Source organism: Triticum aestivum, chromosome 4B (assembly GCF_018294505.1).
Source record: "Triticum aestivum cultivar Chinese Spring chromosome 4B, IWGSC CS RefSeq v2.1, whole genome shotgun sequence".
In the NCBI taxonomy this organism is placed as follows: Eukaryota; Viridiplantae; Streptophyta; class Magnoliopsida; order Poales; family Poaceae; genus Triticum; species Triticum aestivum.
Window position 1 is genome coordinate 277,818,378 of NC_057804.1, and position 24,668 is coordinate 277,843,045.

Here is a 24,668-nt window from a genome sequence, read left to right on the forward strand (position 1 = left end):
AGCCTGCTTCCACAGAGGCTCCTGAAGCTGAAGAAGTTCCAGCCGTTGACCCCATCACGGCTGAAGACATTGATCCCCAAGACAATGTAGATGATGATGAAGTCCTTCCTCATATCGAGCGCCAAACGGTATCATCGCATGTTCTCATGAATAGCGAACTCATCAATATTGGTCGTCCTTTGACGCCAATCTCTCAGGATGCCTCATGGGTTGATCGCCCCCAACCAGTAACTCCAAATCAAGACTCACTGCGAACTCCCCCACCTCAAGTCACCAATCCGGTGCTTGATGATGATGACGACTATGTGGTCCATCCCACTCCTACTCGAAAGGCGTCGCCCGCATTTCGCAGGCTTCACAAAGGACCAAGGCCACAAGTCGCTCCATCGAGTGTTCCAGAAGGAGAAGTGCAACGCATCTTGGCAGCACAACAAGTGTTTCCTAAAGCCACTCCTACTGCGAATGTCTCTGCGTTTGAAGCCAATGCTGCTAAAGACATACTGGCTGCATCAGCCGATGAAAATCAAGAACCCCGTCAAGAACAAGAAAGTCTTGCCACACCCCCTACCAACCAAGAAGATGTTCTTGAGGAGAACGTGTTTGTGCCCGACCCTCCAGCTACTCAAGTGGAGGTTGAAAATCCTGAGGCGGCCACCAATAACCCTACTGACGCCAATGACGTTGTCATGGCTGAAGATAATGTGGCGCCTGCAATGAACACCGTGCATGAAGCCAATGATGCACATGCATCAAATGTGCAGCCTGACGCCCTTGCTAATGCCACTTCTCCTATACCGCCACCAAGGCCACACACCATTCAGCAAGCATTTTATCAAGGCGAGCTTATTACTGTCAGATGGCCAATTCTTGTTCCTACGCTTGCTCACGGACCTCAGTTTGATTATCATGTGGAGCACAGGCCACAGGTTCAGAAGCCAAAACCAAGGCTGCCAAGGTTTCCAGGTACTGGATCTGCACCTGGATCATTTAACGTCAATGTCTTCATTGCACACAACACTTTCTTTGATAGAGCCAAGAACCCATATTCCAAGCTAAGAATATCATCTGATCGGTTCTAGAGTTATCAGCAGCGCAGTTATTACTCTTGTGTTCTCAAGGGCGCATATTTCCCCATATGCGTCTGGACTGTGAAGCCATTGCTGGCCTTCCTTGCTTAGAAGAAGCCCTCGACTGTTTCATAGATGCAGGCCTTCTCCAGTTTGTGACTGATAAAGAAAATTGGAATGAAGAGCTTCTGCTACAATTCTATGCAACTCTCCACATTCGCGTCTACAACAGGGATCCGAAGACATGGGTCCTTGAGTGGATGACAGGCAATGTACACCGTGAAGCCAAAACTCTTGATCTCATTGAGCTTACTGTCCTGTCCACTCCAGGTGAACTTTATGAACCTGGTTGTCATCTTCACCGCAATGCATTGGAAAGCATCTTCCAGAAGCCTAAGCCCAATATGAGCCAAATGTTGAGTATGATGAAGCCACTGCCGCAGGATGCTGAATATCCCAAGTAATTCTTTGTTGAAGACCTAGAGTATCTACCCCGCACCATCTATCACATTATCAGGCGAACTTTGTGGCCCATCAAAGGACATTCTTCCTCATCAAAGCTTGAAGGCTCAATGAAGACAATGGTCTTCTATATTCTCAATGGCATCAGCTTCAATGCTCAGGATTTCTTCATTCGCTAATTTGCTGCATCTGGCTCGGACATATTTGCTCTGAAATTCTATGCTCCATGGGTAATGCGTCTGATCAAGCTTCACTCTGTTGTTGACTATCAGCCCTCTGCACGCAACCATCAAAGATTCTTTCCAGAGGTTGATATGTTCATCGAAGCCATATACCCAGAGCCTGCCAAGGAGGCAATTTATCTTCACAATGTCGATCGTCAGAGTTTCTCTCAGCATGTTGAAGGAGTTCATGCTGCCACTCGTGTTTATCCACTAGCTGGAAATACTCGTGCACCTCGCTGTGCCCGTACTGAAGCCACTGAAAGCACTATTGCTCCAAGGCCTCGAAAGAGATCTCGTGTGCTCAATGACCGAGAGCTTCTCATGGCCTTGCATCAAAAATACAATAAGCATCATTACTGGCTAAAGCGTCAGATGCAAAGCCTCTTGGTGGATATTAATCGCATTCGTCATCTTGCCACCAAGAATGCATTTGTCACTCATCAAACCTGTCGGAGGTCATGGAAGAGTCTGACTTTGCTCAGTGCTGAAGCTGATCTTCAAGACGATGGCTTCACAGAGAGATTCAAGTTCGATACCACTCCTCTCAGGAATGTTGTCTTGCGTTGGACTCCATCACTCGAAGATTCTGAGTACTCCTCCTCCGCGGCAACTGTTAATGCCAGGGTTCTTGATGATGCCGATGATGCTACTTCACCACCTCCAACTTCGGCGCGTATCGACACTGCACCAAGTTCGTCTGCACCACCAAACCTCAACGACGACCCTACTGCCTCACCTACTCCTCATGGGAACGAGTAGAGACTATGTCTTCAAACCTTTTTGGTCCTTACTGACAAAAGGGGGAGAAGCATATGTTGATAGTCTTCAAGCGGGTCCATATGGGTGGTTGCTATACTTCTGCCAAGTGTTTACAACTCTCGCTTTTGATACATTTGGTTCTTTGAGTTGTAACACTTAAACTTGATGGTCGTCTGCTACTTTTCTATTATTCTGTGATGCGACGATAAATTCCGCATGTGCGATGATAAATCCCGCATGAAGTCATTCTGCAGACGTATATTTTTCATTATGCATGTCATTATTCTTGTATATCTGTTCATGCATGATGTATTGTATTCATAAGGTGAAGAGGATCTCCACAAGTACAACCTGCCATGTGCATTTGCATTCCAACGCAAAAAATTTATATGCACATCTTCAGGGGGAGCCTTTTTGCCACCTATGAAGACAATATCTTAATCCTTTACAATTTCACATACTTTTATCCCCGTTGAAAACTTCAACCAGTTTGTCATCAATCACCAAAAAGGGGGAGATTGTAAGTGCATCTAGTGCCACCCCTAGTTCGTTTTGGAGTATTGATGACAAACCTGGTTGAGGGACTAATGTGTTTGTGAGAATTGCAGGATAACACAGGTAGTAGTCCCTCATTGATTAGGTTTACCTACCGGAGATGACCCCTAAAAATGTGTGAAGACATTGAAGACAATGGTGGTCTGTGAAGCTATTCACGTTTAAGACTATGACATGAGAAGACATCGCATGAACACTATGGAGCACGAAGACTTAGTTGTTTCGTTGTTTCCTTTTCTTCTTTGTTGCGTCATAGGAACCATCGCACTGTTAAGTGGGGTCCAAGTGAACAAAGTCAGAGTGACTGAAGTGATGGTCAACCAAATCCTATGTCTTCGAGCAAAGACTATGAGAGCAAATCTTATCTAGAGTCGGATGACTCAGCTTTACTTGTAGCCCAAGTCAAGCTATCGTGTGTGTTTGAAATCTGACCGTTGGGACACGTGTCAGTTCCTTAGTGACCCAGGGTCATTTCCGACAAATCAGGTCAGGTTGCCCAATGGCTATAAATAGCCCATCCCTTACACCATAAATCGGTGGCTGCTCAGAGTTAGTGCACGGCTTTTGTCCTTTGAGAGCAACCCGCCTTCGAAGCATTTGAGAGAGAATCCTTGCGAGGACAAAGCCCAAACCACCCAGAGCCCAAAGAGTGTTTGGCATCACTGAAGTCTTTCTGTCCGCGTGATCTAAAGACTTGTTACACTTGAGGACTGTGAATCCTCTAGCCGGTTAGGCGTCGCGTTCTGAGCATCCAAGAGTCATTGTGGATTGCCGGTGAACAAAGTCTATGAAGGTTTGGAAGTCTACCTTGAAGACTTACCAGAGTGATTGGGCGGGGACTAGGTGTCCTTGGCTCAAGGGGATAAGGTGGAGACGCGGTCTTCTTAGTTGAATCTCAGCCTCCCTAACCAGACGTACAGTTTTTGTAGCAACTGGAACTGGTCGAACAAATCTCTGTCCTCCCCAAGCTACTGGTTCTATCTCTCACTTCTCTTTACTTACAGTTTGTCTTCGTGAAGTCATTGCCTGCTTGCATTATCTATTTGACTTCACTGTGTGACTACTTGTTCTAATTGGCTTCATACTATCTTCCATCCTGATCCTTACTACCTAGCTGTTGATAGTCTTCGTGCTTTCACTTCATTGAATACTTGACTATGGCTTGCCCAGAGTAGTCTAACTTCCGCTACATATGAATAGTGTCATTTCTATTGTTTGTCTTTGAAATTCCCATGTTTTTAAGACTTTCATAAAAATCGCCTATTCACCCCCCCCCCTCTAGGGAATAACCAGCTCTTTCAGAAGGTACTGCCGCCGCCGGATCTGGATGATGGGGAGTCTTTGTGGATTGGACCGGGGACGGCGCAACCATGGCAGTGCGGTGGGGCGGAGATCGGGGTTTTGGCCGGGGCCACGGATGACGGAGGCAGGCTGCTCTGCCGTTGGTCTCTGGCTCTTCGGGGAAGATTCTGAACAGTGTCTGTCGGGAGGCACAAGACGGCCATCAAGCCATCCGGCGTAGATCGGACAGTACCAAAATAAAATAAAATCATGTGACCCCAATTTAGTCTTTAGTCAACAAACGTGTGACCACTGCCGTACCTTTCTATTGATTTCTTAGTGTATTTCTTCAGATCAAAGAGATATGTTGTTCTTAACATTATGCATTATCTGCATCTTCAGCCACACCGTCTTCCGACTCACCGCAGTTGCTCCAACAAGGGAAGCATACACCAGAAGGGAGCTATAGTGCCCACTCAACAGTTCCCTGCATCAAATGCGTGTGCCCGACATGGACAGCCACAACAACTACAGGGCCATCGACAAGTCAGCACATGATGCTCACTCCTATGGATGGCGGCCAGATAGGTTGTGTCGGCGTTCTGGGAATGGGGGTCCCTAGACTTGCCTGCCTGCGGCCTGCAACGTGGATCAAGCAGTGGCCTGGTACGGCCCGTCTTCATCGAACCAAGCTCAAGACCCTCGCGAGGGGCCAAGCCTCGCGGGGCGGACGATGCAAGGCTTCCTCAAGGGCGGCCTCACCAGGCAGGCTCGCGAGGACGCGAAGAGATCAAAGCAGGGGCACCTCGCGAGGTTCTCGTGACGCAAGCCATGACGATCGAGACCAGGCGGGCGCCGGCCTGCGCGGCGTCCTTGTTTCCTCTTTGGTGCAAAGGGGCAAGCGTAGGCGCGGAGTACCGAGGCATCAAGCAAAGGTTACCATTTCGGTGCAACAAGACCAAGACCAGCAGAGCAGTGGGATGGGGGTCACCGTGGAGGCCAAGACGGCGTCATCGCCAGTGCCTTTGGCAGCCGAAGACCAACTTTAGTCAGGATAACTTGTGCTAGATGTTCCCCTTCAAAATGGTCGTTGTTGGCTCCCTTCCCGCTCAATATTTGGGAGGAGGACCAGGGCCTCTATATATAGAGATAGCCACCACAGTAGAGGGCATCTCATAGAGTTCTCATCAGATCCAGAGGCGATCGAACTCACCCAAGTAGAGCACCACACCAACCCAAGAACACCTCTCGCGAGGCTGTCCTTCCTCTGTACTGTTCATCATCAGCCCCTGAGGCAATCCACCACACCACACACTGGATTAGGGTATTACACCATAACGGTGGCCCGAACCAGTATAAATCTTGTGTCCCTTGTGTTGCTCATCATGTATCTTAGATTCATAGCGAGGCGTTGGGACTTGGATCGGTAGGGGGGAAGATCTCTGCGCACACCCCAGAGTTCGAACCTTAAGGGTTTTGCCAGAACCCGATATCCGACATTTGGCGCACCAGGTAGGGGTGCACCGGAATCCTCTTTCCGTTGTCCCACGTTCCATCGTTCGTCGCATCCATGGCTGACGCTCGCTGAGCCCGCGCTGAGCGTCGGGCTGCTTTCGCCGCCCGCGTCGCCCAGACGGCTCCCGTCGGTGGGCCTCCCCGTCGTTCCCCGTCACCTGCTGCCAACGCCACCACCGGCCGGGCGGGGAACGAGCAGCAAGCGCCGTTGCTACATCCCTCGATGCGGCGAGAAGGCCGCACCACCACTCCATCACTGACTCCGGCTGGTTTGTCGTCGCCCGCTTGTCGCGCTCCCACGGACGCGCAGGCCGCGTTGCTCCTGGCACATGAGCTCCTGCACTACCGCCCCGTCGACGACCTCTACGAGGAGTGGCTCGCTCGCATCACTGAGCTTGCCAGCACCGCAGAGGGCTCTCCTGCGTCGTCCCTCTCGCTGCCTCGCCCTCCGTCCTATGTGGGTGATGCCGGTCAGGAGGTGCCTCCGCCACCTCCTCCCCAAGAAGGTGACCTGGCTCCAAGGCGCACGGCCCTGTACGAGACCCACCACATCCAGTGCCCGCGCGACAAGAAAGGAGTTGCCAAGAGATCCCTCGTCCCCAAGAAGGCGCTCGCGTGCTCCCTGCTCTAGCACGTCAAGATCGCATCCCTGCGCCAGCACATCAAGACCCCGCGTTGCCCCTGGCGGCGGCGTGCGGGAATCCCCAGGAGCAAGCCCCGCGTCTGCAAAGGGCTCCGGTGGCCACCGCAGGCTGCCGCGCCTTCACCACCGAGCTACGCAGTGTCGCCTGGCTGGGCAAGTTCAAGTCGGATCTGCCCCCCTCCCCCCGCTACGATGGCATTACTGACCCCGCGGAGTTCCTACGACTCTACGAGCTGGGTATCGAGGCGGCCAACGGAGACAAAAAGGTCATGGCGAACTGGTTTCCCATGGCACTCAAGGATGGTGCCCGCACCTGGCTCCTGAACCTGCCTCCCGGCTCGATCTCCTCTTGGGACGAGATGCACACCCGCTTCATCGCCAACTTCCAGGGCACTCGCGACCGTCCTCCAGTCGTGGGTGACCTGCGCCGCATCAAGCAGCAATATGGAGAGACCCTGCAGAAGTACATCCTGCACTTCAACAGCGCTCGCCTCAAGATTCCCAAGGTGAGTGAGGAGGCCATCATCTCAGCGTTCTCCGATGGCGTCCGCGACGTCAAGATGAAGGAGGAGCTTGCTATCCACGAGGATCTATGCACATATTTGGAGTTGTTCAACCTGGCGACCAAGTGCGCAAGGGTTGAGGAGGGACGCCTTTCCCTTCTCAAACTTCCAGCTGTTGACCCAGAAGAGAAGAAAGCCAAGGCCAAGGACGTGAAGCGCAAGGGAGCAACTGTACTCGCAGCAGAGCCAGACATGAAGCGCGGCAGGGACCAGCCAGAGTCGTCCAAGGGCAGCCGATACTGCATCTACCACGACCTCCACACCCACAACAAGAACGAATGCCAAGAGCTCAGAGCCGTTCAAGAAGGACGTACCGGTCGACACCCCGAGCGCAACGATCGGGGCTACGGCCGAGGAGGAGGAAGAGGTGGAGGACGATGGGACGATCAAGGCCCTCTCCAGGAGTGGCGTGACCGACCTCGTAAGAACCGCTGGCAGGACCAACCTCGCGAGGGGGCTTGGAGGGATCAGCCTCGCGAGGATCACCCGCAGGGCAACGCAGGCCTTCCTCCTCTGCCACCACCGCCAAGAAGGAATGACGACCATCATTAGGACGAGGGGGCTAGGGGCTTCCAGGAGCCACGTGCTATAGTTTGCTCGCGAGGTGAATGCAGTCCTCCCCAAGCTCGAGGCCATGCGCCCTCTCAGGTAGTCCGCGTGCGCCATCACGTTCAGCTCAGCGGATCAGCTCAAGTGTGCGGCTACAGCTGGCGTCCTCCCAATGCTTTGTTCCCCAGTCATCAGCAACGTGCAAGTCACCAGGACCCTCGTCGATGGCGGCGCAGGCCTCAACATTCTGTCCGTCGAGACGTTCAACAATATCCAAGTGTCGTATGATCAACTTCAGCCAACCAAGCCTTTCTCAGGAGTCACTGACGGTTCCACCACCCCGATAGGGCAGGTTCGCCTCCCTGTCACCTTTGGGCAGCGCAAGAACTACCGTACTGAGCTCATCGACTTTGATGTTGCCCACATTCATCTGTCGTACAATGCCATCCTCGGGTATCCATCCCTCGCCAAGTTCATGGTGGTGACTCACCATGGTTACAATGTCCTCAAGATGTTGGGAAGCGACGGAGTCATCATAGTTCCCTGCGAAGAGAAAGATGCAGTGTGCTCTCTCGAGCGTGCCTTCCGAGCTGCATCAGTCGAGGACCCATACAGCAAGAATGAGAACCTCCCCGAGGTAGTTCCTAAGAATTAGAAGACATCACCCAGCTCAAGGCCTCAGGAGGTAGGCTTCTCCAGAGGCATCGCGTCAGGATCTGCGCCCGTCCAAGGGGCGCCTCCCTCCATCGCATAGGAAGGCGCGCCTGGCGCCCTCCTCGGGCAAGGCCTGGGGGCTCTCTCCTAGAGGGCCTCAGACTTTGCCAAGATCATGAGGGAGGCGCTCGAGCACCACTTGGAGGCGTGCTTTGCGGCATGTTTCCCTCAGGAAGGCATCGGCCAAGGGAGGCCCAACCCTCAGGAGTTCATCACCAAGGTCACTCAGGAGCTGCAGGAATTGAGAGTCATGCGTAGCGATCGCCGCCTACCTGGCGTAGCTCCCCATCCAGGCGAGGATGGCGGGCTGCACATTTGCATGGACTACCCAGGGCTCAACCAAGTCGCGTCTCAGGAGCGTTTCTAGCCTTCGCGCATGGGACGCTGCGAGGGTCCGCCGCACAGCTACGTTTGCATGCCTTTCGGCCTGCCGAACGCGGCTGCTACTCACCAGCGCCTAATGTGGAGCATTCTGGAGGCTCAGTAGGCCAGGCACCACACGTTCCTGGCGGAGATGGAGATGGACCTTGAGGAGCCGCCCGGACCCTTGGAGCCTCCTGAGGCTCAGGGCTCCGGTGGCTCATGAGGATTGGCTTCTTCACCATGCATCATCAGCTACTCCAACACTCGCTCTGCAATGGTATCAGGTGACATCTTTCAAGTTCCATTTTAGCTGGGAGCGCCCTCAGGGCTGCATTATTCCCAAGTCGCGTGGGTCAGTCCCTACGGCATGTACCCCTTTTGCTTATGTCTTTAGCTTACCTTGCTAGGGGCGCCCCTCGGGCTGCATCATCCCCAAGCCGCTCGGGCCTGACCCAGCGGCATGTATCTTTCCTTCATCTATCTAAGTTGGTTTCATCTCATGCTTAACCTGCCTGTGATAATCGCCTGCTCGATTGACACCTACCTTTGGAGCCGCTCGCTCTGGCACGGCGCTTGTGCATGGGTCTGTCCCTGCAACGTCGACAAATCTGAGTGGTCGAGCTCTGGCCCGCGGCAGCCCCGCAAGCGCCACATCACCAGGCCCTCAGTGCCCTCATCACCCTCTTGGAGCAACCAATGGTTGGCCGGCAATCGTAATGGCAACCCTCGCTTCTCTCGTGTTGGCTTATAGGAACTACCTGAGGAATAATGTGGGGGCATTGCGAGATCTCTCTCTCTCTCTCCCTTGCCCGTACGATCCGCTCGCGCGTTAAAAGGGGGGCTCCTAAGCGTCGTGACTCAGGAGCTCTTACTGGCTCTCCGGCCCTCACCCCCTGGCCTTGCCCATGGCATCGCGACCTAGCATACCAGCGGCGGCTGAGCTCGCTCGAGGGCCGGGACCTGAGGACGTAGAGCACCAAGGAAAACGCGGGGAAGGGGAGGAGAAGCTCGCGAAGGCCTAACCCAGCTACATCCTAGCTGCCGACACGCAAGTCTGGCACCTCGCGAAGGAACGGCTCCGTGCTGTCAAGATAAGTCTTACTCCAGGAATAGCTAATCGATGCGACCCCAAATCCTCCACTCATTGCGGCTCTGTAACGGCGATGTTGCCTTCCTTTCTCGCATTTTCGGCTGCTTGAGCACTAAAGGTGAGCATCGCGCCTCAGGGGCTCTTACTGGACCTCGGGCCGCTCACCTCCTAGCCTTGACCACGGCATTGCGACCTGGCATACCAGCGACGGCTGAAGCCTGCCTGGGGACCAGGACCTGTCAGCATAGAGCACCAAGCCGTCGTGGGGTTAGAAAGGGGGGACCGAGCCGAGACAGGACATGCATTCTGCACCACTTCATGATAAGGATAATATCAACAAAAGACACTACAGACGCTTTACATGCCCCCACGGGGTATTTCCTTGATTCCTCGTAGGGAACAAAAGGTGCTAATCCTAAGGAGCCTAACTACACGCGCCTCCATGGCCGACGCCATCATCAACAGTGGGCCACAAGGGGCCGGCACCAACCCCATCCAGATCAGCCTGCCGGCGGCCTAAGGCGGTTGTCTTGCTCCGAGCACGGCGTGAGCTTGGGGGCTCGTAGCTGTCGTCGCTCGTCTCCAGATTCACGAGAAGCTCGGGAGAGTCGTTGGACCCCCAAGCATCGCTGCTGCTGCCAGAGGAGCCGCTGGGGAGGCAGGTGGCAGGCCTAGCCCTCGCAATGATGATGTCCCGGCCGCCTCCTCTAGGGCAGCACTCCAGTCGGCGCCCTTCCGCGTCGAAGACCTTGAAGAGCATCAAGGAGGCGCCATCGTATTTGAAATGAATCACGAAGGCGCCTCCTGTTCGGCAGACCCGGGCAATCTCGCCCCAGCCTCAGGTCATGTAGACCTTGCCCGGAGCGACGACTTCAACCTCCGCTCTGGTCGTCGGGGTACCGCAGTCGGCGTGCTGCAGCCAGAGCTCTAGAGGCCCCCTCGGCGGCATCTCGAAGGCGAAGATAGGAGGAAAGCGGATCCAGGAGCTCGGAGGCATGGCGGTGTGGAGTACGAGCTCACTAGTGGAGTCTGTGGCATGGACTTCAGGAGCAATGATGCGCACCACTGTGACTCGTCGTCGTCGCCGATGGCACGGGCGGCGCCGCTCGGCATCTTCTTCTCTAGGGTCCTCAGCCTGGGCGTACAGAGGCAGCGGAAACCCAGGAGGTGGCCACTCATACCAGGGCCTCGACATCTCCAGCCAAGCAGCCTCGTCGCGGCTGCCGGGGACCTGCCGTTTCTTCAGCGGGAGTGGGTCGGGCCCCTCTCGGGGGCCTTTCCTTTTTCCTCGGCTGAGAACCGGTGGATCGGTGCCATTGGTGACAAGATGGAGAAGGAGCGAGGAAGAAGGAGCGGAGCAAGAAGAGATGGACTGCGGGAGCTCACGCCTCTCTGTACTTATAGCCCAGAGGAGGCCAACCGTCGGCCTCCACGATCGCAGGTAATCATAACTCTTTGTGCATGCAGCAGGGACTCGTCAAATCGGGAAGTTGCCGAGGCAGCATGGGGAAGCGGAGACGCCCACTCTAATGAACCGCCACGTGGTGACCAAGGCCGCAGGCTGTTGGGGCCCATGGCGCTCCGCACTTGCCCTTTCGCTTTGCTGCTAAGCCAAGTCCGAGCGCGCCTTGGGCCTAGGGGCTACTGTCGGTGTTCTGGGAATGGGGGTCCCTAGACTTGCCTGCCTGCAGCCTGCGGCGTGGCTCAAGCAGTGGCCCAGTACGGCCCGTCTTCATCAACCCAAGCTCAAGACCCTCGCGAGGGGCCAAGCCTCGCGGGGCGGACGACACAAGGCTTCCTCAAGGGAGGCCTCACCAGGCAGGCCCGCGAGGAGGCGGAGAGATCAAGGCAAGGACACCTCGCGAGGTACTCGTGACGCAAGCCATGATGATCGAGACCAGGCGGGCGCCGGCCTGCGCAGTGTCCTTGTTTCCTCTTTGGTGCAAAGGGGACAAGCGCAGGCGTGGAGTACCAAGGCATCAAGCAAAGGTTACCATTTCGGTGCAATGAGACCAAGACCAGCAGAGCGGCAGGACGGAGGTCACCGTGGAGCCCAAGACGGCGTCGTCGCTAGTGCCTTTGGCAGCCGAAGACCAACTTTAGTCAGGATAACTTGTACTAGATGTTCCCCTTCAAAATGACCGTTGTTGGCTCCCTTACCGCTCAATATTTGGGAGGAGGACCAGGGCCTCTATATATAGAGATAGCCACCACAGTAGAGGGCATCTCAGAGAGTTCTCATCAGATCCAGAGGCGATCGAACTCACCCAAGTAGAGCACCACACCAGCCCAAGAACACCTCTCGCGAGGCTGTCCTTCCTCTGTACTGTTCATCATCAGCCCTTGAGGCAATCCACCACACCACACACTGGATTAGGGTATTACTCCACAACGGTGGCCCAAACCAGTATAAATCTTGTGTCCCTTATGTTGTTCATCGTGTAGCTTATATTCATAGCGAGGCGTTGGGACGTGGATCGGTAGGGGGGGGGGGAGATCTCCACGCGCACCAGAATTCGAACCTTAAGGGTTTTGCGGGAACCCGATATCCGACAGGTTGTACCCTCATCTTACTTGTGTGCAACATTTATGGCTTTGTTATTCATCTAAGCATGGAAAATAGATTATCTCATTTCACTGTATATTCATGTTGATCTCTTACGGGTCTTGTTCAGGAGTTAACGTTGTTCCATAGTTCAGCTAAGATACTTGTTCTTTAGGTAACACTGTTCCATAGTTATCATCCATCAGCCAATGCTATCCCACAGGCTGGTGATTATAGTATTATACCACTTCTAGTATTACCTATGTTGTTCTTTAATATTTTTGTGTGCCATCTAGTTAATCTCGAGTACAAACGATACATATTCTGTAGCTTTCATCTGTGTTCTCCCTTTAGTTTTTGAGACCTGTTGCTGCTAGTTAACCCCAGTCCTACTATTTATGCCGCCTCCTGCAGGAACTCATTAAATAAATCTAACTACTAGTTGTCTTCCATGCATGTCAGATATAATTGCACACACTGATATATCCACAAGAACCTCACGGAGCAATGTAAAGGCCAATAAACTTGATGTCAATGATACCCAATATGATGGAACATGTAAAGGCAGTTCTTCAGAAGATTTGCAGAAAGATGATGAATCCTCTTCACCCCACAAGGTCCTTGCTCTAACTTAGCCTGTGATATGGGTACAACATGCATATAATGTCCTGGAGTGTATCTACTCTGTTGCAATGCCATGTGCTTAGCATGCTGATCATGCATGTAAATATGTCATGCCTTCCTATTTTTCAGTACATATTCCATTCATGATAACATGTTTTCAAATTCAAGTACTTTCATTCTACTCTATCGCAATGCCATCTGTTTAGTTTGGACATCATTCTTCTAAATATCTTATGCATTATTATTCATCAGTATGTACTTCATCTATCTACCATACCACATTTTTTTACATTGAAGTGTTGTTCTAGTGCTCTGTTGCAATGCCATCTTAGTTTCCCAATCATACACGTGTATGTTGCCTTAGTTTTTTCTCTATGTATTCCGCTAGCATATAGTTTTACATTCAGCTAGTGTTTTTTTTGTTGTGTTGTCATGTCATATCCCTAGCTCTTACACCATACTCCCTCCGCCCGGATTACATGTTGCCGAAATGTATAAAAAGGGATGTATCTAGAACTGAAATACGCCTAGACCCATCCATTTTTCCGGATGGAGGGAATACATGTCAATATGTCATGCCTTTCTATTCTTCAGTACCTATTCCATCTCTCTGTTGTAGCATGTTTTATAATTAAAGCACCATTCTTCTATACAAGGCATGCAAGGGGAAGACGACTATGTTAGAATCTGAAGGGTTACAAAAAGGCTTTTGCAAAAGATCCAAATGCCAGGAGATAATAAACCAACTCCAGTTTTCATAGATACTGCTCCAGCACAGAGAAACCCAACTCCTACTGATAATAAGCAGATTCCAGTGGCCAAAGAACTAGTCCGCTCCAGTCTAGCAAAAATATGTCAACTCCATTCTAAGAAGCGTGTGCGTATCCTTGCATCATAAAATTTTATAGCATTCTGATCATATTTTCTACATGTTTCTTACCCATCTCTCTTTTAGAAAATAAGCTTAACAGATAGAAGAATTTCTGCACTGGTATCGTATGTGAGGAAAGATTCTTGCAGGAATTCTCTGTGCTCCAATGCAGATGTAAGTACCTGTTTTATATCACTATATTTCTACATCAGCATGTATTTTGTTAATCGGCGTGAATCCAACCTTTATCTGATCTAAATTTAGTTGTAGCAAAATGTATGATTAAAGGCCACAATGTTGATTTTTGTAAGGAAAACTGCCTAGTAGTTTTGCATCCTGAGTTGCATGAGTGCACTATCTCGTATCAGTGGGTTTGAATACTTTGGTTCTGCAGTGGGTTTTCAGTGTTTTTTTACTGTGTTGTCCTGTCGTATCCCTAGCTCTTACATCATACTCCCTCCATCCGGATTACATGTCTGTCAGGACCCCGACTCAATGGCACACCGATCTAGCATGTAACACCTCATATCACTTTGCGGCCTCATGCACGGTATTCCCATGGGTGTCGCCTTACCAGGCCCGGGACCATTTGCGCCTTTTGGCACCCGTATATGATAGTGTCGCTAGCATCCATATGACAAGGAGCCCGGGCTAACATGGCTAGTCGTGAAACCAAAGTGACACTAACTTACGGGGACAGGCATACATGACCCAGCAACGAACGTGTCGGTCATCAGCGAGTGAATCCGGGCTGTAGCAACTGGGCTAGCAGGACTCCGGTAAACCGGGCTGTAGCAGGCTAACAGGACTCCGGTAGACACCGCATGACATTTCCCCGAAGGGATAGACACAGGAACGTAGAAGGACACATGCTGGCTAGCCTAAGTGTTCCGGAGCAGTAGCAAGCTACCAAGGCTCAGTGGAAGCACTAGGAGACATTTCCTGGTAAGAGAGGCTACCAAGGATAAACAATTAGATAGTCAGATCCCACACATACCAAGCATTTCAATAACATACACACAATATGCTCGATATGTGCAAATACAACATGGCATCACAACATGACTCTACAACTCAAGTATCTTATTCAATAGGCTCCGAGGAGCGAGATAATACAAACATGGGTTTCATGACCCAACACTCAGAGCATACAAGTCAAAGCACAAGCGGAAGCTTAACATGTTTGAGTACACACATCTACAAATTAAAAAGGCTAAGAAGCTTGACTATCTACCAAATCATGCCGAGGGCACAAGATCATAGCTAAGGTAACAAGCTAAATGGTGAAGTCCACGCAGAACTACTAGTGAGACTGAAGTCTCTCTGCAAAAACAGAAAATAGGCAAACGTGAGTACAAATGTACCCAGCAAGACTTACATCAGAACTAACTACATATGCATCAGGATCAACAAAGGGATGGTGGGGTTTAACTGCAGCAAGCCAGCTTTGACTCGGTGGCTATCCTGAACTACGACTACAAGTAACTCTTTTGAGGTGGCGCACACGAGTCCACATATTCACCATATCAATACACCACTATGGATCCGCCCCCGTCTCCCTACGAGAACGCCATCCATAGCACTCACGCTTATCTTGCGCATTTTAGAGTATCCACTTTCACTTGTCTATGAACTGTACAGGCAACCCAGAAGTCCTTTTCCGCGGACACGGCTATTCGAATAGATGATGTTAACCCTGCAGGGGTGTACTTCTTCACACACGCTCTTGCCACTTACCACCATGTACACGCCGTGTATCTCGGCAACCTTCAAGCGGAAGTTTGGCGAGGGAGTCGGCCATGACCTGACTAACCACAGAAGTCTCTAGTCCAGGTTTATTGCCTATTCGGGTTCCATCTGCAAGGAGATCTGGCCGGGGTGTCACTCACGGCCCCAAAAGATGTGAGCAGGGTTCCCAAGCCCACCATCCGGGTGCCACTTGGTATACCGTGCCACTGTGCCTAGTCTATCCCAAGTCCACCTGTATCGGGTGCCACTTGGTAGACTACTAACACTACCTACAAACACCAGAAACTAGTTGCAACTCCTGGACAGAGATCGAGTTGATTAATAAGTCGAGAGGGGCACTTAAGCGTTCTAATGTGTGGTAGTAGCTGTTCATGGATCACAAACACGAACTCAGTTCCTGAGGACGGTTTCAATGAGACAACCCACCATGTACTCCTACATGACCTCTCACCGCTACCTTTACCAAATCGTGTTCACACACTTAGCTCACACAAAGTAGGACATGTTCATCACCATTTCAATTCATCCCCGATGAATCAGACCTGACTCAACTCTAAGTAGTAGCAGGCATGACAAACAAGCATGAATGAGTAGGCACATCAGGGCTCAAACAACTCCTACTCATGCTAGTGGGTTTCATCTATTTACTGTGGCAATGACAGGTCATGCAGAGGAAAGGGGGTTCAACTACCGCAGCATGTAACAGTTGAATCGTTGTTGTCCTAATGCAGTAAAAGAGAGCACGAGCGAGAGAGTGGGATTGTATCAGAATGAACAAGGGTGTTTTGCTTGCCTGGCACTTCTGAAGATAGTATAGCTCTTCATCGGTGTCATCGAACTCATTGTCGGAACATACGTCTACTAAGGGGGAACAACCACCGGCAAACAAGAGAGAACACAATTAATGCAACGCAATAATATGATGCCTGAATGTGACATGGCAAGATGCTATGGATTGTGTTAATGCCACTAGCAACAAGTTAAGTGAAGCTCATTTGAATCAAGGATTCAAATGCAACTCCAAACATAAGCATTTAAAATGCCGTTTAGGTGTTTTCACTTATACAGTAGGTATAAGTTGGTTTTTCATGCATGAAAATGGTATAGATGGGTAGATTGCATTTTTCTGATCATTTTCCATATATAAATTATTTCATTTGGAGTTACGGTTGAATTTCTATGATTTTTCAAAGTTTTGGCTATATTCTGGAATTTTTAGATATTTCTAAAATAGAAATAATCCAGAAAAGGGTTTATTGCGTCAGCACTGCGTCAGCACTGCATCAGCAGGTCCAGGGTCAAACTGGTCAATCCTGACCAGTGGGTCCCACTGGTCAGTTACTGAGGGGCTAAAAGAGTTAGTTTCAACACTAACTAAAATTAGCAGGACACAGGGCCCACATGTCAGTTTCACTAGCTAACCCTAATTAGCTAATCTAACGGTGCCATGTCAGTGGGTTAGTTAAGTTTAGTTTAGAACTTAACCCAAAGTTACGGGGACCGGGGCCCACATGTCAATGGCCCTGGGGGTCATTTGGTTAGTACCTAACCGCTGATTAGCCGAAGTTAAGGCCATCGGCGAGGCCAGTCGTGGCGGAGGTCGTCGGAATTCCTCCTCCAGCGACCATTCGAGCAGCAGAGGGGCTCTACGCGAAGCGCACGCTGGCGTGCTTCCAACGCAGCAAGCGGTGGTGGCTGGGGTGCACAGAAACGACGCCGACGGCGGGAGGCGCGGCGGTCGGAGTTCGGTCATTGGCAAAATGGCGGCTACGGAGAGAAGCTGAGCACAGGAGCGAGGGGAAGAGGCACACGAGCTCACAACGGGACCGGTGGTGGTTTCAGCGGGCTCGGGGACAACCGGCAAGCGGCGAATCATGCCACGGCGGCTGCCAAGGAAGAGGATGGAGATGGTGATGGTGGCAACACTGTGAGGCTCCCGGGGTCTTCATCTTCGTCGTAGAGGGGCTTCGGGGCATGGCGGACCTCGGCGACAAGCTGGATAGGCAAGGGGGGGCTCGGTGGCCACGATGGTGACGAGCAGCGACGACGAGCTCCGCTCGGGGAAGATAGCAGAGGAGCGAGGGGAAGAGAGGTCCAGAGAGCGAGGGAGAAGCAGAGGGGGTCCCAGAGTGTCATGGGCGGCACCGCGCTGGCCAGGGGAGGCCTGGCAGGCAGCTGCGTGCCGGCACACACGGGTGTCGTGCTCAGCTTGCCTCTACCAGTAGGCAGAGGTTGAAGATAGGTATGCCCCTAGTGGGCTGGGCCGCATAGTAGTGGGCCTCTGGGATGTAGGTAAGCGCAAGGTAATCCTTCTCTCTCTTACTTAATTCTTTCTGTTTTTCTACTTTTGCAATTTATTTTTGATTTGATTTCTCAAACCAAATCATTTTTTAAAATTCTAAAAAAATATCATGTGGCCTGGTAAAATATGTTCAAAGCCACTCATGATTTTCTAAGAACTATTGAATTTATATTTAATATATATATATAATATAAATCCAATGCAAATATTTATTGGATTAACTCGAATGCCCAAAATAAATATCCCCGAGACTCCAAAAATATTGGTTTGAATTTTATCTCTTGCCAATATTTTTATAGAATAATAGGAACATTTTCTTTGACTCATTTGAGAAGATTTTAATGTTGATTATTTCTGAAGTGATTTCTGGGGGTTTCCACTAACCTCAATTCAACTTTCAGGAATTAAACCATGATGGCATGAGTGCAGATGCAACTAATTCACTCAGGTATTGTAGGGTTGTGACAGTTTACCAATATTTTTATAGAATAATAGGAACATTTTCCTGGACTCATTTGAGAAGATTTTAATGTTGATTATTTCTAAAGTGATTTCTGGGGGTTTCCACTAACCTCAATTCAACTTTCAGGAATTAAAACATGATGACATGAGTGCAGATGCAACTAATTCACTCAGGTATTCTAGGGCTGTGACAATGTCGCAGAAATGGATAAAACTGGATGTATCTAGAACTGAAATACGTCTAGACCCATCCATTTATTTTTGGATGGAGGGAATACATGTCAATATGTCATGCCTTTCTATTCTTCAGTACCTATTCCATCTTTGCTATAGCATGTTTTATAATTGAAGCACCATTCTTCTATATAAGGCATGCAAGGGGAAGACGGCTATGTTAGAATCTGAAGGGTTACAAACCAGGTCTTTGCAAAAGATCCAAATGCCAGGAGATAATAAACCAACTCCATTTTTCATAGATACTGCTCCAGCACAGAGAAACCCAACTCCCACTGATAATAAGCAGATTCCAGTGGCCAAAGAACTAGTCCGCTCCAGTCCAGCAAAAGAATGTCAGCTCCATTCTAAGAAGCGTGTGCGTATCCTCGCATCATGAAATTTTATAGCATTCTGGTCATATTTTCTACATGTTTCTTACCCATCTCTCTTTTAGAAAATAAGGTTAAATGATATAAGACTTCCTCCATTGGGATCGTATTCGAGGAAAATATCTTGTGGGAATTCTCTGTGCTCCAATGCTGATGTAAGTACCGGTTGTATATCACTATATTTTTACATCAACATGTATTTTGTTAATCGGCATGAATCTAACCTTTATCTGATCTAAAATTAGTTGTAGCAAAATGTTAAAGGCACCAATGTTGATTTTTGTAAGGAAAATTGCCTGGTAGTTTTGCATACTAACCTGCATGAGTGTGCTATCTCATATCATGCACATTACTGAGTTGTAGTGCTTCTCTGGTTGTGTGACGCCCCCGATTCAATCGTACACTAATCATGCACGCAAACGTGTACGATCAAGATCAGGGACTCACGGGAAGATATCACAACACAACTCTAAAAACATAAATAAGTCATACAAGCATCATATTACAAGCCAGGGGCCTCGAGGGCTCGAATACAAGTGCTTGATCATAGACGAGTCAGTGGAAGCAACAATATCTGAGTACAGACATAAGTTAAACAAGTTTGCCTTAAGAAGGCTAGCACAAACTGGGATACAGATCGAAAGAGGCGCAGGCCTCCTACCTGGGATCCTCCTAAACTACTCCTGGTCGTCGTCTGCAGCCTGCACGTGGTAGTAGGCAACTCCAGTGTAGTAGTCGTCGTCGACGGTGGCGTCTGGCTCCTGGGCTCCAATGTCTGGTTGCAGCAACCAGGTAGAAGGGAAAGGGGGGAAAGAGGGAGAAAAGCAACCGTGAGTACTCATCCAAAGTACTCGCAAGCAAGGATCTACACTACATATGCATGGGTATATGTGTAAGGAGGCCATATCAGTGGACTGAACTGCATAATGCCAGAATAAGAGGGGGATAGCTAATCCCGTCGAAGACTACGCTTCTGGCAGCCTCCATCTTGCATCATGTAGAAGAGAGTAGATTGAAGTCCTCCAAGTAGCATTGCATAGCATAATCCTACCCGACGATCCTCCCCTCGTCGCCCTGTGGAAAAGCGATCACCGGGTTGTCTGTGGAACTTGTCTGGGTGTGTTTTATTAAGTATCCAGTTCTAGTGGTCATAAGGTCAAGGTATAACTCTGGGTCGTCCTTTTACCGAGGGACACGGCTATTCGAATAGATAAACTTCCCTGCAGGGGTGCACCACATAACCCAACACGCTTGATCCCATTTGGCCGGACACACTTTCCTAGGTCATGCCCGGCCTCGGAAGATCAACACGTCACAGCCCCACCTAGGCACAACAGATAGGTCAGCCGCCGGTCTAAATCCTATGCACGCAGGGGTCTGGGCCCATCGCCCATTGCACACCTGCACGTTGCGAGGGCGGCCGGAAGCAGACGTAGCAACCTCCATTACAAAGGAAGTCACGTTACGCGGTCCAATCCGGCGCGCGCCACTCTGTCGCTGACGTCAAGAAGGCTTTGACTGATACCACGACGTCGAGTGCCCATATCTTTCCCGTGTAGTTGGTTCGTGCGTATAGGCCAGTGGCCAGACTCAGATCAAATACCAAGATCTCGTTAAGCGTGTTATTATGAAGTAACCGCGAACGCCGACCAGGGCCAGGCCCACCTCTCGCCTAGGTGGTCTCGACCTACCCTGTCGCTCCGCCACAAAGATCCACATAGAGGGCCGTCGGGACAAAGGTCCTTTCAGCCCCCAATCTGTGAATCACTCGCGGGTACTCAACGAGCCAACCCGACTTTAGTCACCATCTGTAAAGTATGTATATATGTATAGTATATACCCGTGATCACCTCCTGAGTGATCACGGCCCAATAATATAGCAAGGCAGACTGACAAGAATGTAGGGTCAATGATGATAAACTAGCATCCTATACTAAGCATTTAGGATTGCGGGTAAGGTATCAATGACTGTAGCAACAATGACAGGCTATGCAACAGAATAGGAGTAACCGAACAGTAACATGCTACACTACTCTAATGCAAGCAGTATAGAGAAGAATAGGCGATATCTGGTGATCACGGGGGGGGGGGGGGGGCTTGCCTGGTTGCTCTGGCAAGGAGGGGTCGTCAACTCCGTAGTCGAACTGGGGGTCGCCGGCAGTCTCGGGGTCTACCGGAAAGAAGTAACGGAGGGGGAACACAATAAATAACAGAGCAACCAAAGCATCACAAAGCGTAACAAGACAATACGCAGTGTTCGGTGTGCCCTAACGCGGTAGTAGGTGATACCGATGAGGGGGGAAACATCCGACAAAGTTGTTGGGGAACGTAGCAGAAATTCAAAATTTTCCTACGCGTATCACCAAGATCTATCTATGGAGAGACCAGCAACGAGTAGAAAGGAGAGGAGAGTTTGCATCTACATACCCTTGTAGATCGCTAAGCGGAAGCGTTCAAGTGAACGGGGTTGATGGAGTCGTACTCGTCGTGATTTAGATCACCGATGACCAAGTGCCGAACGGACGGCACCTCCGCGTCCAACACACGTACAGCTCGGTGACGTCTCCCACGCCTTGATCCAGCAAGGAGAGAGGGAGAGGTTGAGGAAGACTCCATCCAACAGCAGCACAACGGCGTGGTGGTGGTGGAGGAGCGTGGCAATCCTGCAGGGCTTCGCCAAGCACCTACGGGAGAGGAGGAGGCGCCAAAGGCTCAGGTGTGGATGCCCTCCCTCCCCTCCACTATATATAGGGGCAGGGGAGAGGGGGGAGGCGCAGCCTTGCCCCCTCCTCCAAGGAAGGGGTGCGGCTAAGGATGGGGAGGAGTCCATCCTCCCCAAGGCACCTCGGAGGTGCCTTCCCCCTTTAGGACTCTTCCCTCCCCAAGTTTCCTTGCGCATGGGCCTCTTGGGGCTGGTGCCCTTGGCCCATGTAGGCCAAGGCGCACCCCCTACAGCCCATGTGGCCCCCCGGGGCAGGTGGCCCCACCCGGTGGGCCCCCGGGACCCTTCCGGTGGTCCCGGTACAATACCGATGACCCCGAAACTTGTCCCGATGGCCGAAACAGGACTTCCTATATATAAATCTTTACCTCCGGACCATTCCGGAACTCCTCGTGACATCCGGGATCTCATCCGGGACTCCGAACAACATTCGGTTACCACATACAAGCTTCCTTTATAACCCTAGCGTCATCGAACCTTAAGTGTGTAGACCCTACGGGTTCGGGAGACATGCAGACATGACCGAGACGTTCTCCGGTCAATAACCAACAGCGGGATCTGGATACCCATGATGGCTCCCACATGTTCCACGATGATCTCATCGGATGAACCACGATGTCAAGGACTCAATCGATCCCGTATTCAATTCCCTTTGTCTATCGGTATTTTACTTGCCCGAGATTCGATCGTCGGTATACCGATACCTTGTTCAATCTCGTTACCGGCAAGTCACTTTACTCGTTCCGTAACACATCATCCCGTGATCAACTCCTTGGTCACATTGCGCATATGATGATGTCCTACCGAGTGGGCCCAGAGATACCTCTCCGTTTACACGGAGTGACAAATCCCAGTCTCGATCCGCATAAAACAATAGGTACTTTCGGAGATACCTGTAGTGTACCTTTATAGTCACCCAGTTACGTTGTGACGTTTGATACACCCAAGGCACTCCTACGGTATCCATGAGTTACACGATCTCATGGTCAAAGGAAGAGATACTTGACATTGGCAAAGCTCTAGCAAACGAACTACACGATCTTTTGTGCTAGTCTTAGGATTGGGTCTTGTCCATCACATCATTCTCCTAATGATGTGATCCCGTTATCAACGACATCCAATGTCCATAGCCAGGAAACCGTGACCATCTATTGATCAACGAGCTAGTCAACTAGAGGCTTACTAGGGACATATTGTGGTCTATGTATTCACACGTGTATTACGATTTCCGGATAATACAGTTATAGCATGAATAAAAGACAATTATCATGAACAAGGAAATATAATAATAATACTTTTATTATTGCCTCTAGGGCATATTTCCAACAGTCTCCCACTTGCACTAGAGTCAATAATCTAGTTCACATCGCCATGTGATTAACACTCACAGGTCACATCGTCATGTGACTAATACCCAAGAGTTTACTAGAGTCAGTAGTCTAGTTCACATCACTATGTGATTAACACTCAATGAGTTTTATGTTTGATCATGTTGCTTGTGAGAGAGGTTTTAGTCAACGGGCCTGAACCTTTCAGATCCGTGTGTGCTTTACAAATCTCTATGTCATCTCCTAGATGCAGCTACCACGCTCTATTTGGATCTATTCCAAATAACTGTTCCACTTGGAGCTATTCTAAATTGTTGCCCCATAATACGTATCCGGTATCTCTACTTAGAGCTATCCGGATAGGTGTTAAGCTTGCATCGACGTAACCTTTACGACGAACTCTTTTACCACCTCCATAATCGAGAAAATTCCTTAGTCCACTAGTTACTAAGGATAACTTTGACCGCTGTCCTGTGAGCCATTCTTGGATCACTCTTGTACCCCTTGACTGACTCATGGCAAGGCACACTTCAGGTGCGGTACACATCATAGCATACTGAAGAGCCTACGTCTTAAGCATAGGGGACGACCTTCGTCCTTTCTCTCTATTCTGCCATGGTCGAGCTTTAAGTCTTAACTTCGTACCTCACAATTCAGGCAAGAACTTCTTCTTTGACTGGTCCATCTTGAACACCTTCAAGATCATGTCAAGGTATGTGCTCATTTGAAAGTATTATTAAGCATTTTGATCTATCCTTATAGATCTTGATGCTCAATGTTCAAGTAGCTTAATCCAGGTTTTCTATTGAAAAACACCTTTCAAATAACCCTATATGCTTTCTAGAAATTCTACATCATTTCTGATCAACATATACTCATCAGAAATTCTATAGTGCTCCCACTCACTTCTTTGGAAATACAAGTTTCTCATAAACTTTGTACAAACCCAAAATCTTTGATCATCATCAAAGCATTCATTCCAACTCCGAGATGCTCACTCCAGTCCTTAAAAGGATCGCTGGAGCTAGCATACCTTTTAGCATCCTTAGGATCGACAAAACTTTTCTGATTGTATTGCATACAACCTTTCCTTACGAAAACTAGTAAGGAAACTTGTCTTGACATCCATCTGCCAGATTTCATAAATGCAGCTAATGCTAACATGATTCCGACGGACTTTAAGCATCGCTACGGATGAGAAAAACTCATCGTAGTCAACTCCTTGAACTTGTGAAAAACTTTTCGCCACAAGTCGAGCTTCATGGATGGTGACATTACCATCCGCGTCCGTCTTCTTCTTAAAAGATCCATTTATCTCAATGGCTTGCCAATCATCGGGCAAGTCAACCAAAGTCCATGCTTTGTTCTGATATATGGATACTATCTCGGATTTCATGGCTTCTAACCATTTGTCGGAATTCGGGCCCACCATCGCTTCTCCATAGCTCGTAGGTTCATTGTTGTCTAGAAACATGACTTCCAAGACAGGATCACCTTACCACTCCGAAGTAGTACGTGTCCTTGTCGTCCTACGAGGTTTGGTAGTGACTTGATCCGAAGTTTCATGATCAATATCATAAGCTTCCACTTCAATTGGTGTAGATTCCACAGGAACAATCTTCCTGTGCCCTGCCACACACTAGTTGAAGAGACGGTTCAATAACCTCATCAAGTC